This window comes from Semicossyphus pulcher, unplaced genomic scaffold (assembly GCF_022749685.1).
Source record: "Semicossyphus pulcher isolate SPU_LCO1_2020_fin unplaced genomic scaffold, fSemPul1.0.p SCAF_23, whole genome shotgun sequence".
Classification (NCBI taxonomy): Eukaryota; Metazoa; Chordata; class Actinopteri; order Labriformes; family Labridae; genus Semicossyphus; species Semicossyphus pulcher.
The window spans coordinates 2614433-2633405 of NW_027211697.1; positions in this window are offsets into that span (position 1 = coordinate 2614433).

Here is an 18973-nt window from a genome sequence, read left to right on the forward strand (position 1 = left end):
TAATTCAGCGCTTGGTCTGTCTTCACTGAAGTCGCTGCTGTCAAAGTGGCCTATTTCCCAAATCTTATTTCTTTTTGGGTTTCCAATTTGTCTTGTGGAAATTGAGTTCAAATTATGTGGATGACAAAAATGCATAATTAGTTTTTTTTTATGCGGAGTCTACACCAACTAGATAGACTGGCAGCTCACAATGGTCCAAAGCATTTATCAGATTTATCCCCGATAGTCTTGCTTCAGACAAACTGAGTGTATAAAATCTTTCAGTCTTCTCAAAGCAGAAAGATCTGATTAGAAAAGCACCAAGCTGAGAGGTTTTAAGATAAAGTGACCTTTTATCTGTATTTGATACACATCATTTTCTTAGAAAGAGGAACTTTTAAAAATGTATTCATGTTGTAGAAGTTGGACAAAACTTAGTTCTGGAGCATGAACACAGCAAGTCTTAAGGAGATTAGTGTATAACCTCTCGTGATATTTCATGATGCTATAATTGCAATTTTTTTTATGTCTTTTATTTCTTTTGGAATTTCAGTCACACACCATTTAGAATCTCTTGGTCACTTTCAGTGCTCTCGGGCTATGAGAGAGGATGCTCCTTCTAACAAGTAAAGAAAGATACAGAAACAGTTGAACTTTGCTGAAGTGTTCGGTCACCTGCCGATTTGTCTGCCTTTTATTTTGACAATGTCAAGTTACTCTTCTATAGCTGGAAATAGCCACCAGAAAGACTTCAAACCAGTTCTCAGTTTAAAGCTGTTGCAAGACTGTGAGGAGACACTTTTGGGCATTATTGTTATTTTTGTAAGAGAAGCTATTTTTGAAGCTTCACTCTTCTCTTCTGTCTTCTTCTCTTCTCTTTATTCTTTCTGCAATGAAATGCATCTATTTATTGTTTTGTCTGTACGTCAATGTTTTGACTGTAAGGGCCGAATCCCTCTAAATATAACAGTAAAGCTTATAGAGAGAGATATAAAATCGTGCCAGCAGCTGTCCTGTATACCTTACAAAACGAAGACTGTTGCTATTAATATGGGAAATCAAGTGCTGTGCAGTGTGTTGATGAATGACATATAAGCTGGGGAGTAAGCTTGATTACAAGCAAAATAATGTAGGATGTTTTTTCTTCTGACAAACTGCACAATTTAACAACTCTCAGGCATTTGGCTAGCTCAGAAAGCCCTTAAAAGAAAACTGCAAGCAGTGATAGCTGTGACCTGGCAGTAGATACCTAACAGCCTGTTCAGGACACCATCAGAGGCTCCGCTGATTTTCCTCAGTCAGCTGCAGACCAACAGGGTGGCTGTCTCACTCCAAGTTGGCCAGCTTCATGCCCAAGTCTCTAGTGGGATGGCAGGCTCATTATAAAGTTATGAGAGTTCAATTCTCCTCTAACTATGTGAGCTTCACGTTGGATAATGAGCCTCCTGACCACTTACAGTAAATGCTTAGCTGGCCTCCTTATTCTATCTATGTCTAGCAGGAGAGATTTCACACCTTGTCAAAAAGTCCATCTGTTGCTTTAAGATGGTGGACATTGAGTAGCCAATCAATGGCCAGCAAAGAGCCTCCTCCTCTTCAGTCCTGTTTAGTAAAAGAGAGGAAAAGGGGCCAGCTCACCTGGCCTACACAGATAATTGTGAGGTTGCAGAACCCACTTTGGTGGCTCACTAGATTAATCTCAAGTGGGATTTGTGCATCCATGTTTAAAAAAACAAGTCACTGCATCAAATGAAGTTCATGCGCTTGTTTAAGAGTGAATAAAGGAATGTTTCTTTGCAACAAGGCCTGATTATTGGTACGGCTTTGTTTAAAGGCAAACCCAGAGTTCTGACCGGACTCTCCACAACAATTTTGCCTATCCATCACCACCATCGTTCAATGTTTTCCATTGATCCCTGGAACCGAATATCGAATTAATGTGCAAATATGCCATACCTAAAGCCAGATAAGAAGGTCTGACCCCAAAGAAAGAGGAGGATTCCCTTTCACCTGTCGGACTAAGACTTTACATGTCCAGGTTACCAGAAGTGGTTCCATACCCAAGTTCTTAACAGTATACCACAAACCGGGCAGGAGCTTTTGGGGGCAAAGGTGTCCTCTCAAACCACAATGCTGATCAGCAAGGGCTGTGCACTACATCTGAAAATGCTGAAAGAAGAGTGTAAACAGATACTGTAGGAGTTGTGGGAGGAACAGAGCCAGATTAATCCACCAGGTAGAAGCTGAACAATCAAGAGAATGCAGCTAATACACCAGCCAAGTTAAATACCTGAATTCATTACAGCCCTTATTGAAACAAAGCAAGCCAGCATCGAAAACCTGCCAACAGTTCCAGACTCTGGTGCCTGAGTAAGAGGACCTGCCATAGCAGAGAATCTATCCAACCTGTGTCACACCAGATGAAAGAAGACCCGTCTGCCTCAGAATGTTTTCCCACCACCCCGAGCAAGTTATCCCTGTGCAGACCAGTATGGCCAGAGAACCCAAATGATGCCAGTCCAAACTCCCCACAAACCATGGCATGGATTTACAGGCGGAACAGTGTCACCATACCCCCCATACCACCCCCCATGTACACATACCCTTCACTTGAAAATGTACCTTCTGAGTGTCCAAGCCACTGATCCAACATCGATGTCGGCAGATCCAAGAGGTTTCTTAAGGATGATTATGCTGGCTCTCACCAAGATGTACGGGAATTCTTACAAGCTGGCTGTGCATCACAATCCAGAGTTCATGGATAGCCCTAACTTCCTAGTGGGAATGCTCCAGCAGCTGAGGGACAGAGGCCAAGTGGAGCTGCAGAGTGATTTTCGGGTTTCAAGACTACTAGGTAAGCTACCCCATGACCTTACTATCAGCTTCAAGAGATATATCCATCCCTTGAGAGTAACTATCGTGAACACCGTCAGCAGAGTTCTGTATGTTGACTGCCCAGCATATAACCACAAAGTCCTACCAAAAATCAGCAAGGTCTTCATAAGGAATGGCGACAGGTCACTGGAGGCATACTACCCTAGACCATGGTTCAGAATAGACCACACTACACACAGCAACAAGGAACTTAGACCTGAAAGGTAAGCCAGAACAGCAGCCTACCAAACCAACAGGGGCTGCAAGGGCTTCATGGGGAGGCTTTATCCTGCACCACATCCCCTGTTGCTGAACCACAGAAGAAATACAAACACATAGCTGAACTGCCTTTTCAATTTCTGAACAGAGTTCAGGCAGTGCTATTGACTGACACACATCTCATTTCACCAATAGAGCATTTTCTATTGGGCCCTCCTTGTGGGCCAGCTGTGTTGAGGACATGCCTGGGATGAACTATACAAGACCAAGCTCAAGACATCAAGCACAGCATTGATGCAACACAGTGTCTCTTCACATCCACATCATCCCCAAATAACCTGTTCTTTCATGTTGAAAAACTGTGGCATTGTGGACCGCCTAAAGACAGGTCACACCCCTGTGAACTATGCCTCTGCCACAGTCAGCCTGATCCAGGAGTTGGCTGCAGTCTGCACTGGCACTGCGAGTGCAACTGGGAAGTCTTCTTTCTTGCTGCGTGGTCCTATGTAGCTCCCAAGAAGCAGGAGTCAATATGTCGCCTAGAGTTGTATGTGGCCCTAACTCTCATTGACCGTTGCGTGTTGCTACAAAGCGGCAATCACAGGACTGGCCTCAGCTAACATGTCAACCCCACAGTGAGCCAGAGAATGAGACAGCCTGCTCTTGCTGTTGTGGTAACTTCAGTTACATCTGTGCCTGTGAGCGGCATGGGGCGGCAGACCTTTTAACCCCTGTGACAGCTGATGACTAGGCTACTAACAAACTTGAAGCCCTCAGAAAGGCACAGAAAGGCTCCTTTCCAGATGAGTCATTGGTGCTGAAAGCAGGTAAAGCAGAGGCAAAATACAGCCGCCTCATTTTCCTTTCTGCAGAGTCCAACGATGCCCTGAGACTCATCAATGGGAGGCTGACGCAACAGCAACTTTGCTTCAGAAGTGTTTCACCACATCGTCCTTGACCCTCAGAATTAACTCTACAGACTGATCATATGATTATGAAGTCAAGCTCTGTCACCCTGAGCCGGTGAAGGTGTTCTGTGCTGAAATCGGAACAAAGTTTTGTGTGCTAAACAAATGCGAGGCAGTGCGCCAACATCACAGCATCTTCATGCTGAGCTAAGCTAAGCAACTGATAGTTGGCAACTCTAGGCAAGAATTGAATAAGCTGTGAAAAGTATTGTTTGTTTAACTATTGTATTAATAGTACATTACAGGGAGGCTGAGGGATGTCTGGCTTCAAATGCATGAAATCAATGTTACACTTCACACTTACCCAGGAGACCCCACTGCCACTTATTTAAAAGTTAAGTGAAACAAAAAGACGTTCACTCAAAGCTTTACTGTAGAGACTATTTTCTTCCATTTTAAGAATCACAGCTGTAGGTGGCTATTTTCAGATGTCATTGACTGTTCACCTTGCCTTTCAAAAACATTCTTGCTGCAGGCACTGCATTATGTGTGAGTGACCCAGATATGTGGGTCTGTGGGGTGGTCATAATGCTTTTGGTGCTGGGAACATTAGCTGCTTGGAGGGAAAAAACTGTGGACCTGCCACAGCAGAGATATCTGAATTTGGGCTGCCAGCCTTGGCACGTATCCCAGAGAAATGTGACTCGACTGTAGCTATAATGTTTTAATGTCCAGTTCCAGCTGAGCCAGCCCTCAAAGTGCACGTTACTATGTTTACAGTGCTTGTGGGTTCTTTGATAATTTTTAGTGGCGTCAAATATAAGTATTTGAGCCAAAGTCAAACTTTGTTTCAGCCAAGTGGTAATAAACTAATATAAAACTTTTATATGAATATTTGTTGTCCAAGAAATTATTTCAAAACTCAATGTACTCAAAAGAAATATTTTATAATTCCCCTATTAACTTAAAAATAAATAATAAACCATTTAAGGCAAGGAGAAAAACAACAGCAGTAAAACCCTCAAAGGTTTTCTTAAAAAGAACTTCAACAGCACATTTCACTGTCCTACATGTATACTGTTGTGACCTTTATTGGTGTCCTCTAAGACTACTTTCTGTGTTCAGGAGAAGTGGAGACCTCCGTCTAGAGAAGTAAGAGCTTTAGCAGCCTGCATGGGTCTCCTGTGCAATGTAATATGAAACACTATTCTTCGATCAGGCCTATTTTCAGCCCAAACATTTTACTGGAGCAAAGCTGATCTCCCCTAACATGCACTCTGGGAGAATTTGGCAGGAGTGTGCATGCACATACACACTAACACACACACACACACAGAGCAGACACTTGGCTGAGTTACTCAAATCAAATTGGGGCTATATTTGACCTTTGAGGAAAAGTCTCAGGTCTGCCCAGAATATCCTCAATTCGCAGTTATGTGAAAACATCCAGTCACATTAACAAAGGAGACTTTAATACTCTGACTGTTTGTTTCTCTAATGATCTTGCTTATTTAGTCAGAGCACAACTATCAGCTAAAAAGAGTCCCTTCATTGTTTTTCATAAATCATAAAACTTGACCTTGTTGAGTCACGTTAACTTGACTCACTGAGCTGGGGATGTTGCCACTACAGGTCAAAGCATTTTTTGTGACACCATTTTTGACAACCTGATCAAGCTGCCCAATTTGTGTCACACTTTTCCCTTTACAACAAATTGTCTTTTTATTCGCCTGAACGACAGAGCCGTATTTTACCACAGCTAGGATGGACATTTATCACCACTGGTGAAGTAAATTTGCAGACAGACAGACAACAAAGTCGTATATCTTTTTTATGCTCTTCCCTGTGCCCGATATTTTCCCTGCTTTATTGCTCGTTGGTCGAAAGAGATGAACGCTACAGATATGAATTTGTGTTCATGGAACTTGTTTTCCTAAACCCCTTTAATATTAATTTTCAGTTTCACTCAAACAACACGTGCAAAAACTGCTAGTTGACAAGTGTGAGTCTTTGTTGCTGTGTTATTGGCATTCATTCCAACTGTCTACTAATTCTCTGTCATTGAAATATTTACACTTAAATAATGATCTATCTGACTTTAACCACATCAAGAATAATAAACTTGTCAAATGCCAAAAACTTAGCTTTAAGGGCACTACAGTATTCAGCGCTATTTTTAAGCCACAGCAAGACATCATTTGCTGCCAAAAACAAACTGGGAAACCAAATCTGGGAACCAGATTCAATGGACAAAACTTGCAACATGGCACCATTTGATGTTTTAGATTAGAGCTTAAAGCTCTTGTGACGAGTTTTTTGCTGGTTATGAAACAGACTGAAATTAATTCTGATTACTCTGTTTGACTTACAAAAGCAAACAGACCATCAGCGACAAGATTGATTATTTCTATATAGTTATTTTTAATGCCTGAAACTGCTGGGGGGGGGTAGGTGTCAGACGTAGCGATTAACTACACGCTGCCTTTGTTTACATTTACAGGGCAAAAATTTAAAGCGAGTGATACGTTGTCCGCAGGGGGCGCCAAAATCAACACAAACCGAAAATGTATCACAGTAGCTTTAACCAAATAAAAGAAAAATAACTTCCAAATACTTTGATAATCAATTAATCTTTTTTAAAGTACCAATGCCACAGAAATCCCCTATAGCTTTTAAAATTGTTAGCGGTCTCAGGGAATTTTAATTTTAAGATTTTTTGTCATTTTATGCCTAAAATTATTAGTGATTGGGAAAATAATTGATAACAAATGGTCAATTGGGGAAGAGCTATTGATAATTAGGTAAGTAGAGTAAAACTAACAGTGTGCAAAAGGGAATTACAACTAAATCTGCCAAATACATTTTAAACAAGTAGCTGTTTGTTTAAAATGTAAGTGTGTACTTTTGTGTCAGATCCAAGTTATTGTAGAAACACTATGAACAACCATAAACTAAACGCTATTGATAGAAACAGATAGAAACAAAAAAAAAATAGGGGAAAGGAAAAGGCTAATACGCTTCTCAGCCTCTGTTCCCAGGGGGATTTCATATCAACCCTTCAGCTCTTATCTATTTAAAACAAATGTCATGCTTCTCCAGATGATAGCGCTCAGAACCCTCGGTGGCGCCACTGAAGTTTTTGCCAAATGACACTGTCCCATCGCTCAAATTGTTTTGACATTTACATCCAGTGAGAGTCAAGTCGAGGCTGGTGTATTTGTATGGGCCTTAATCACTGCTGCAGACTCTGAGGACTGAACCGCAGCCGCACTGAAAGAGAGACATACTGTTTGAGAACTAAATGATGTGTGTTCAAGTTATTGGTTCAATGAAGAGTTCAGCATGGATTGCTTGAAGAAAACAGCACTATGACTTCATTCTTTAAAAACTCAATACACAACATGTCTGCTATTGCTACTGAGATTTAATACTAAAGGGAAGTGAGATATCTATTTCATCATTAAGCTTCACTGTAACCGCCTTACATTATTGTCTGTGTCTGTGTTTTTATCTTCTATGTCTTGTTTTGTCAAGCCATTCCACCAAGAAAGAAAAGTCACTTTGAAAAACTATATTAAAAGTAAGTGAAGACGGATAAACACGGCAAAGGAAATGGAGCACTCAGGCTTATATTTTAATTGAGCTGTTGAAAGAAAACAGTGAAGACCGAGGTGGCAATAGGGTCAAGTTTTACCAATAAGCCTTGAAGAGTTGAATTCAAATTAATTTAGTAAATGCTTCTCTTTAAAACTCCAGGTGTCCTCCACCAAGGACTTCATGTTTTTAAATTTGTTTATTTGCTTGTTGGTCGTGGGACTTGTCATAACACAGATGTGTTGTGTAATATTTTAGGCCACTTACCAAGTAACAGGGGAAGTCTTTTATGTGGCTGTGGACCCAATTGTGCCACCATGTGTCCGATATCAAAATTCCAAACCCACCAGTTGGTGATGTTCACAATTTTTGCCGTTTATTTTCACCATTTACAGTGCATCGTCAAAAAAAAACAACCAAATTGAAAATTAAAAAAAGAAATGGAATTTAAAATAAAATGTATTATACAATTTTAAGTATTATTTGATTAAATGTCTGTCCAAGTGTTTGAAATGAAAAGTTTGAATGTTTTTTTTCCGGTTGCCAAATGCTTGGTCGGGCCTTCAGCTACTCATGGAGCCAAAAGAAGCCAATTAATTTGATAATTTAATGCACAGTATTTAATGATGCTAATAATAAATAGCAAAAAGCATAGTTTGATGACATTTTGGACTAGCTTGGAATCATGGTATTTGTTGTTATTGTAAAACAGCCACCATCAATCTGATGCGAGTCATCATCCAAATCATATCCGCGTTGGAAGTAATAAATTAAAGTGTTTATTTTTAAGTCACTTTATCCTGATGAAATTGCCACGAGTCACATTAACTGTAAACAGTTTGCAGACTTCCCTCCTCACTCTCTGACATATCATCTGGTGTTTCCTGTTTTCCCCAGAAGACATGCAATCAAATGACACACACCGATTACAGAACTCTTTGGGTTACAACGCTTTGAGAAGATATTCCACAGAATATGCAACGTAGCTGTAGTTATTTTAAACAGCTTATTGTGTAAATCAATCATCATCATTAACTCAAGCTGAGGTAGAAACACCTGTTTTAGTTGGCCGGATAGATGAGGCTTACCTTGTGTTAGATCCGAGTGTCCCTCATTACATTAAATCCCCTTTTAATAGAACAGGCATTATACTGAACTATACATAATAAAGAAACTACTTATTGAACTTTTATTCATCCCCCTTGCACTTCATAAAGATCATATATTGAGATGAGTAAATGTGACTGTGATTTAAATGCAGCATCCTGTTCAGAGGCGCCTCGGCAGGCGTAATTTTAATCTAGTTGGACGTTTCAGAGCAGATAAAGTCCTGCAGAATCATGATGGATTCATTCCAACCGTTCGCCTCCGGGGGAGACAATCACTGACTAATATTATCCCACTCTTGTAGCTTCAATCTCAGCTCTATATATGGACAGAGATGAAAGGAGGGCATATGGAATGAAAAGATTTTAAAATTATCCCTGGGTGGTACTGAAGAAACACTTCAGATATAATTTTAACATCCCAGATTCTGAGGAGCCAAAAAGCTGCGCCTCATAAAGATTTCACTGCCCCCCTGCGTCTGTGATGAAAGTATCTAGTTCCAACTTTGGAAGGCTAAATACTTAACTGTTAATTGAATTGTTTCATGCTCATTTATCATTTGCATATATCAAGCAGTTTATCTGGTTTGCAGGCTGCTTAGTAGACCATCTGTGTGCCAGTTTGAACCTTGTATGAAACTACTGCACGTGGATGTGCAGAAGTTTCGAGTGCAATTTGGTGAAGACGCTCAGCAGACAGAAGCACCACAGCTGGTAATTCAGGCCTTCATCTTCCACGCAGCAGGTTTGAATGGGACGACACTTATCATGCTTATTAAAATGAAAAAATGAGTTTGCTCGGCCACTTGTTGCTTCTTGTTATACATTGTTTTTTGCAGATGGAGGAGCAGCTAATAGGCTGCAGCTGCTTCTGGTTTCAAACCTCACTTAATTCTGCATAAACAATGTCACATTAGCTGCAGCCTCTGTCATCATGTACAACAGGGCAAAGATGATGGGCCCTGACTGTTTGGAATGGGAAAGAAGATACCGATAGCTTAATGTTACACCTGTAAGGGTCCCTTTTGTTACACTAGATGGCAGTGTAATCCATCTAAACCGTGCATTATCTGCACAAGCTCATCCTTCAGGGTCGCAGCTTTCCAAGACCCTTAAACTGTGAGAGCTCACAGGGAGCACCAATATCTGAACCTGCTTAGATCTTCAGAGTGTTATTGTGGCATCACAGACTTTTTGTTCCCTTTATGAACATCCAATTAAATAAGATGGAGAAAGGAGAAGAAGGTGTAGTTTTATTAAATCCTTACATACACATGGTTCCCGATAAGTGTGTGAGTGCTGTCCCGCTGTCAAATCATCGAGGGCTCTGATGCGGGCTTTACAACACAAATGTTCGTATTGAAGTAGTATTCAATAAAGTTTCTACAAAAAAAACTAAATGTAAACAAAGCAAGCGTGTGCATGACAGAAAACTGCAAATAGTGACATTTTGTTTCCAGGCAACATGTGATGTCATGATAGTGTGTCCCTTTCCAGTTCTCAAGCCCTCACAGACTCACACACTCACGCACTGCACGCCTGACATCAGCAGAGTCTGTGAGAGTTCAGTGGCTCTAGGGTGGAGATTGGGCCCATGTATAATCCAAGCTGGACTTGAACTGTCGACCCTACATTTCCCAAGTAACATAGACTTCGACTTCAGTTTTAGTTTTAGTTCTAGTTTTAGTTTTAGTTTTATCTCAATTTTATTACAACACAACTAAAAACATTGGGTTGCAAAGCTTCATATTTGACTATGTTTAGTTAAGTTTGGCAGGGTGCAGTAAAGAGTGCATCATTGTAGTGAAAGCGATTGGTAGAAAGGCTGAGCCAAAAGACAGGGCCCAGGACTCAAGGAGATAAATAGTGGAAATCGTGAGGAACCATTCACCATGAACTTTTCTAGTCTTACGACCACTCAAAGCGCTTTTACACTCACCCTTACACACTGATAGCCAAGGCCTAAATGCCAATCTCCAACCAGTATCTATGCTCATTCATACCTGATGGCTATGCCTTCAGGAGCAATTGAAGTGCAGTGTCTTGCCCAAGGACACTTCAACACGTGACTGTAGCAGTCAGGGTTCGAACCCCCAACCTTCTGACTGAGAGACGACCGAATCCACACTGAGCCACAGCTGCCCCAGAAATATGAAATTCAAGCTTCCATGTTGTTACAGCAGCTGAGCTGTTTATGATAGTTCAATATGTATGAACGTGAGAAGTCTGCCCAGCCATTTAACAGGTCTTTAATTTTGCCTGTTAAATGCTGCCTAAATTTAAGGAGCGTAAACACAACGTTTATTTAACTTGCAGGACATACAGAGGCTTGTTTTTCAAGCTGTAAACCACTTGAAGTGTGCTGTGAAAACCATTTAGCATCCAAATATTGTTGTCACTAAATGGGGAAGAGTTTGGGGGAGTTTCAGGGGGCCCACAGCCAGAGGGGGACTCTCAGAAAGCCAGTGTGCTCATGTGTAGATTTGGACGTTAGATTGGGCCGTGGGTTTTGTCATCAGCCACACAGCAGCCCCAATGGAATCAGCCAAAGCAGAGGTATGTTAAAATTATCTGACTGTAGCATGTCTCTTCATAAAGAATATAATTTCTTCTCTGTCTGGATTAAGGACTATACTCTCCCAGGAACCCTTGGCCTTTTTTCAGCCCGTGATGCATATGCCATGTGGGTGTGGGATCGACAGTGTACTGCTTCAGGCCTGAGTAAATACTGCAGCCATTCCAGGCATTGCTGTGAATGGTGGAGGAAGGAAATGTCTGTAATCAGGGTAACTTCACTGTTTCCCAGAGCCGAGTCAGGAAGTAAATCAGCTGCAGAGAGATGACAGTAGATGAATAGAGGGTGCACGTCTGACAGAAGAAGGGGTCTTACTGTGGGTAGCTTTTATCTTCCAGCAGTGCATCAAAATTGTGAAGGCTGCACCATAGATTGTCCATTTGAAAATAACACTGTAGACTTTATGGCGAAACAGGGCACTTAATGCTTCAGACAGTGTTCATACGGCTCGGCTGTGTTAATGGGGAGTATATTGTTGGAGAGTTCAGGCAGAAAATGTTGAACATTAAGATTCAGGACCTTGTTAAAGGCATCTGCATGCTGGATTTTAGCTCCTGAAATTAAGATTTACTCTCTCCTCCAGAGAGTTTTAGCAGCACAACAGAAGAAGTGCAACGTTTCCACTTTCCACTCAGGCATGGAAAAGTAATGTGGTGCCAAACGTTGGCACCTCTCCTCTCTGTAAGTCTGATGCATTCACAGTTATTTGGATTAATGACTTTTTTCACATTTCAAGGACCTCAAAACTTTCTGATGACATCATCACAGCAGCTTTTGACTGGGCCAAGGTTTCTGCTAATGTCGTTTGATTTAAAAGCACGTACATCTAATGCAACGTGAAGGCTATAGCTGACATTAGGTAGAAGCTTTTCCCTTCAGTCAGCAAAGTTGCTGTGATTGTATTACATTAGGTATAACATAGTTAAGCAGTCCACTAAGCAGACTGACTATTCTAATGCAAATGCGCAACTCTGCACTTAACAACACCAATTAAGACAAACTAATCTGTGCAAAAAACATGACAAATCAAATGTCTTTAAAATGTCTTAAAATACCTGTTTGCAGACGTAAATACAAACATGAATGTTTAATTAAAGCTGCCACCAGCAGATCATACACTATCAATGTCACTGTGGTCTCAGGATCCGCTATAATACAAGACAAATCCCAGAGTCCACGTCTGGCTCCTAGAACAACACCGCCAGTCGCAGCATGCCAGCGAGCAAACAAGAGGTTATTTCTGTCCGTTGTCGACCCCTTACCGACCCCCTGCCGAGCACGCTGCTGGCTGTTTCCAACCAGGAGGAGAGAGGGGAGGCCTCATGTGTGTGCAACTGCTCTGAGTAACAGCCACCAGAGGGTTAATTACAGGAAAGTTATGGTTGTTGAAATCAGGGAATGTTAGAGGGGAAGTGTTAAAGCGTTGCCTGCCATTCGTTGTAGCTGAAACATTTTGTTTTCTTACGTGATGTGCAGAATGTGGGGACATCGTCGTACCTCCAGACGCTCACCACAACAGAGAAGATCGCCCCTCATCCAGATGCTTCTTCTGGCTATACATTCAGCTATTTTTAGCGACATAGTCTGTGTCTGCTGAGTTATAGCTGGTCGATATGGCACATTTTCCTCTATAAGAGTTTTTTTTGTACCTCTTTACACCTTTCCTTATTTTATTTTTTAAAGCTGTGTACACATCACTCCCAAACACTTTGGTTAACTTGTGCTGATCATAGATTGACTTTCTTTGCCTCCTTGTCCACCATATAACCATGTCTTTGGAGTGGATATCTACTTTTGTGAAATTGTGAAAATGTAAAAAAAAAAAAAAAAGCCACATGATGTTGAACCTAATGCATCCATCTGATGCTGTTGCATGACTCACTTATGTTCTCTGGAAGTGTTGCACCATTGTGTTTGTCATAGTTATGGTGAATTGGGCAAGTTGATTTCCATGGTATTTGGATTTCATGGAAAAACAGCATTTCTTTCGAGCCTCTGCTTCTCTCTTAATCGTTGTAAATATTGACTGATTCTTAATGTTGGTGTAATAGTTGGTGGGACTGGCAGTATCACTATTAGCCACTGTTAAAACGTGGGAAGGAATGTGTTGTGTTGTGTTGTGTTGTGCACCAAAAAGAGCCAAAGCAAATGACACGTGGTTGTATGTGTGTTGATGCTAAATGTAATTACATTGCGCCTTAAGGCAACTGTGAATATGTTTACTTTCTGGTAAGTATGTGCAATTACTTGTTATTGGTGATGATGCTAATGTGGCCAAAGCTGCCACAGGCCTGCCTTTTATAGCCTCTTGAGGCAGCTGCTCGTAGCGTAGCTTCAAAGCAAACTGGAGGCCTACAGGGATTTCCTTCTGGCTTTCCCACCATCTGCAGAGGCCGACGTGGGACGCGATGGTCGTGGGTGTTGTGGAGACTTCCCTGTGAAAATTAATGTACACTTTGAATGCAGCTTCTCTCATCACATGCAATCTCTCTTTACATTATGATCTTAAATCATTTGGTTTTAAAGCTGTATCCATGTAAAGGCTGATTTTCAGACACTTTGACTCGCATGTCATCATTTAAACACATTCCTGCTTTATTGTTTGAGACTAAACTTTGATCCAGGTGTAATGTGATACACATAATGCCTTAACTTATCATAATGTTTTGGCAGACACCAAGATTTCTCACTATAACTCTACTGTAAGGCTTTTAATGTCACTGTTTAATAACCCTGCAATCAATCATCCACAGCCCAACACCTGATCCTTATACATATATGACTAAAATAGTTTGATTAAGACATCTTAAATGTAAACAACCTGAACATCTGTCTCTGGTGTACCGGCACATGCTCAACAACGTGTTTGCTAAACCCAAATTGATCTCTTAAAGTCTGACGCCGTGGCTCCGAGTGAAATATGAGAGATGTGTTTTATGGAAAGAGCTGTCTGCTTTGCATACCTGCGACTCGACCCCGCAAATGTGCGCCTTATCCCGCACTTGGGATTCTTCCTGGAACCAAGCCAGTGAAAATCCACGAGGAATTTGGGTTTTATAGGAAATACCTATGTGAGCTTAAAGGGGCTGTATAGATGACTCCCTCATCACAGAGCACCTGAACTTAATTACTGTGTGCCCATCAGCAGTTTGAGCAGCAAAGATTCTCTCAATCCGCATAAGTGGGGCTTTGAAATGAGTTGTGGCATCTTAAGAGTGTTTTTGACCTTTGGTGTTTTTTTTCCTTCATGTGATGGAAGTTAAAAGGCCAATGTTTATCACAAAAGTTTGACACTGAACTGAAGAAATATGCTGAGCATGATTTTATAAATCAAAGTATGTGTTAGTTTGCAGCAGCCACATGTGACATGTTGTTAATGAGGGCTTTGATGTTCAAAAAAACTTTATCTGGGAAAAAGAGGTGTGGATGTTGGCTCTGAAGAACACACTGGATGAGGGTCAAGACTAATGAGATTGTAAGGATCACAGTGGACTGCACTTTTTCACCAGGACAACATTAGGACAGCATAAACTCACTAAAGGACATCAGTGATAAAGGCAGGAAACACTGTGGACTGATAATTAATAATTGGCTTTTGTTTGTATCACAGACTGTAGTTTTTATCCATCACTACACAAAGGAAACATTGTGCAAGAATGACTTCTGTTTCAGGCATAAATACAGGTCAGTGATCTAAAAACAGCACAGTGAAGGGATAGAGGAGGGTTATGCAATTTCGGTAGGTATCTAAGATATTTTGTCAAAGAGGCCATATAGCAGTTAATGTTGGGATATTAACCCATTAAAGGTATAATAAGTAGGATTTTTCCTTGCATTTTGTCAACAACACATTCAAACTGGGCCCCTCCTCCTGGGCTCTTCGTTACCAGAAGCTCACTCTCACTCTCTTGTGCGAGAACACGCCCACCCCGCCGAGCTAACATCGACAGCATCACGGTTACCTTTGGGTTAGCATACCAACTGCTGGTTAGCTTGTCTTACCCGGTTTGAGGCACCTACCTCTCCGACAGAAAGAAAGTCAACTCTGCATCACTCTTTCGCCATATTCGTCGGTCTGAATGGGGCCCAGCTGCTAATTTGAACCACTTCCACGCTCACCTATACGCTGTGATTGGCTCAGGGAACCACAACAGCGCCCCCTCCTGAAAACGTCCCGTGCAAAGCAAAACAACAAAATAGATGCAGAGGGAAGGGTCTGCACAAGGGTCTGCACACACACACACACACGTATAGAGGCCCATAAGTGATGATTTATATTGTATTTAAAAGACTGATTGGTCATCAATGAGTGAAGAAGGTAACATATTTAGAATTATTTTTTTGATTGTCTTTCTTGAGTGTCCCTGATGTAGCTTTAAGTCCATCTTAAAGGGATAGTTTGGAATTTTTTGAAGTGGGGTTGTCTAAGTGTAAGGAGAACATGAGAGCTAAGCTAAACACTGCTGCAGACGGGGACATGGGTACCACGTACTTTAGCCACTTAAAAGAGTCCTACATATAAACAAACATTTCAGTTTAAGGACATGCTGTATTTAAATTTTTTGTCACCACTTCACATTGATGTCAGACAGCCCTTTCCCTCGGAATTATGTTTCGTTCTGCACAACAGCCCTGTATACACATGCAGCGCACAGTATCGGATCAGAAGTTTGGGTCACTGGTTTGTAGAGACAACAAATACATCATTATGGAAACAGCAAAGTACCGTTCATGGTGGGGACTAGAGGACATTGTTTTCCTACGCATGCCATGAAGTGTATTATGCCGTATGTCAGTTGTTTTAGTCAGAAAGTGCCGTGGCTAGCACAGACTGAAATCAAACTGGTGCTTGCCTGTTTTTTCCGGACTGTCGGGAGGGGGACAAGTAACTGTGATTTCAGTTTGTACACGACATGCGTAGGAGCATCCTCTCGTCTCCACCATGAACGGTACTTCGTAGTTAATATAATACAGCTGATCCGATACTGTGCGCTGCATGCGTAGGTATACAGGGCTGTTGTGCAGAGTGTTTGATCCTTTTACACCACTCGAGCGTACCAAGCTTTGTATATATTGACGCACATTTTTACTTCTCATCATCCCTAAGAAACCATGTATCAGAGCTGCTTCCTTATTGAAAAATCATGACATTGTGGTAATGTGGTAATGGGAAGGATGAGGATGGCGTTGTCCACCCTTGGGGAAACTGCAGCTCCTAATTACAGAGATTGTCATCTAAAGGGGAGGCCCAGACTAAGACTGTGCAATGTTTGGCTCTGTGTCACAGAAACTACTCATCCCACTGTCTCACGCATACGTGTTTCACATGAACACAACATATGGTAGACTAAATATTATACAGTACATAAAGTAGATAATACAGTGTGATATACAGTAGTTTACACAAATACACAGTTTAGATCCCCATAAATCAAAAAAACAAAACTCTGTAAGCTTAAAACTGAAGAACTTGAGAACTTGATATATCTGTTTTCCCATGCATGTATTGTAAAAGTGTTATTCATATCTGTGTGTTTATCTAGTACACACTATAGACAAACAATATATGCTGCATTATACATTGTAATATTGATTTCTGCTCTCCCCGCAGAGGCACAGATCGTGCTTCACCGGTGTCACAGAGGATGGAGAAGATCTGTCCCTGAAGCCTCGGCTAACTGGAGGAGAGCAGGATTGGTGAGCAGGACTACAGTGGGGCCAAATCAGAGACCAAAACATCAGAGCTTGGAAACACTTGCTGTATGTTGACCATTTAAGAGCAAGTCTGCTTTAAGAAAACAAACTCTTTCCAGTGATTTGTTAGTGGAGTAAAGTTAGGAATTAGATCAGAAATGCTCTTTGAAGCCAAAACATAATCTCCGTAGTTAAGTCGTTACTTGGGAACATCATGTTTTATCGGCAAAGCAGTCTCGCCTTATACGTCATATAAATACTTTGCCTTTGAATCAATATCAAATATTTTTATTTAAGGGCAAGACATTTTGGTTATTTACAGTTTGAAGTGTTTAAGGGTTCTCACTTAGCTAACAAGAATCCATCACTCTCAAAAATATGTGAAAATTAATTATTACTGTGAATAATGTGGCTTTGGATTTTGTAGTATGTTAATGGGCTTGTAGCAATGCTTTCCACCTAACAACTTCTCTCCATTGCACGTACCCATCCCACAAGTGACAGTTTACATTCAGAGTGTCTTGGAAAAACAGAGCTTTACACCGTATGTGAGGCGTAAGAGTGTTGGAAAACTTTATTCTCAGGCACAAAAAAAAGTAGTTATAGTGGTGTAATTTCTCAGGAACCAGTTTAGAGCAGGGCTTCCCAAACTTTTCAACCCGCAACCCCTGCGTAATGTCTGCGTGCATATGTAAGTAGAGCCTCTGCTGGCCTCTCTGCTTTGTCTGTGTTTGGTATTAACCAACGTTTCATAATGCTTTAAAGCCTAAGATACTTATTTTAGCAAGTTTGCAGAAAATTTGCCTACCTACTTGCACATGACTTGACTTTATTGCTTGCTTCTTTTTAAGGGGGGGAGGTATTGTGCTAATTTCAAGCTTCATATTTCACTCTGTGATACCTGTGGAGTAGCTTAGCATCATTTACACTTAATAAAATTCATAATTTTCACTCACACTGGTGCTCTGTGCAGGCCCTCATACAGCCTCTGCCGGAAATGTCAGCTCTGTCCCTTTAAGAAACCCCCGCCCCTACGAGCCCACTTTCTAGCCTGTTGAGGCTGCACTTTGTGACGTCACAAAGTGCAGCATATAGAAAAAACTGTGTGAAACCTGGCATTCACAGCAGCCTGCAGAGCTGAGAAGCCTGGGGATTACTCAAACATACTTTTACCTACATTTTGAAACTTCATCCACGTTTAGTGTGGACATCCAACATTGTAACATTATATATATGTCTTAAAATGTGAAACAGCATAATACCCCCTCTTTAATCTGAGTACCTTGTGTATACAGTGCAAGCTGGTATAAAAGTGTTGTTTGTCAGTTGTACTGTGGCAGAATGGCATCCAAACCAAAGTCATGCAATCACATTCTGGTGTGAAGTGAACAACTAAGACGGCAGCGTGGTGCGAACAAAGTGAACAGAACCACAGGTGTGAAAATACACACTCACGATTTCATACTCCAGAAAGTGATGTGATCAGTTGTTAAATTATATAGTTTGATCTTTCTACAGCACAAACATGCATCATGAATGAAACATAAAGCCGTATGTTTTCACTTTATTTTAAATGATTCATTATGAAGTGGAACCATAATGAGAAACAGCTGTTCAGTGGGAAGCACATGGATGTTATTCTGTAATGAGGGTGATAATCACTGAGCTTAAACGGCTGTTAATAACAGTCAATGAAGCAACTTGTGCTGAAGAGATGTTGAACTTCAAACTGAATCTGGATCCTCAAGGAAAGTGGTGATTTGAGTTTTTATATACATGTTTTATCTGTGAATAGAAAACATCTTGAGTTAATAGAAGCCACCTTGTGGTTAAAGACGGGACATTAGACTTTTAAATTTCCGCTGAAGATGAGAAGCAACATTTTTGAGGTTTTGATTATGGGACTAAACAGGTGTATGAGGCATTCATAAAATGTGTTGTTTTACCTCTGTGGCCAACTCTTGCGAAATGCACAAACCTTGTGAAATGGGGAAAGACTTGTTTCCACATCTAGTCATCCATAT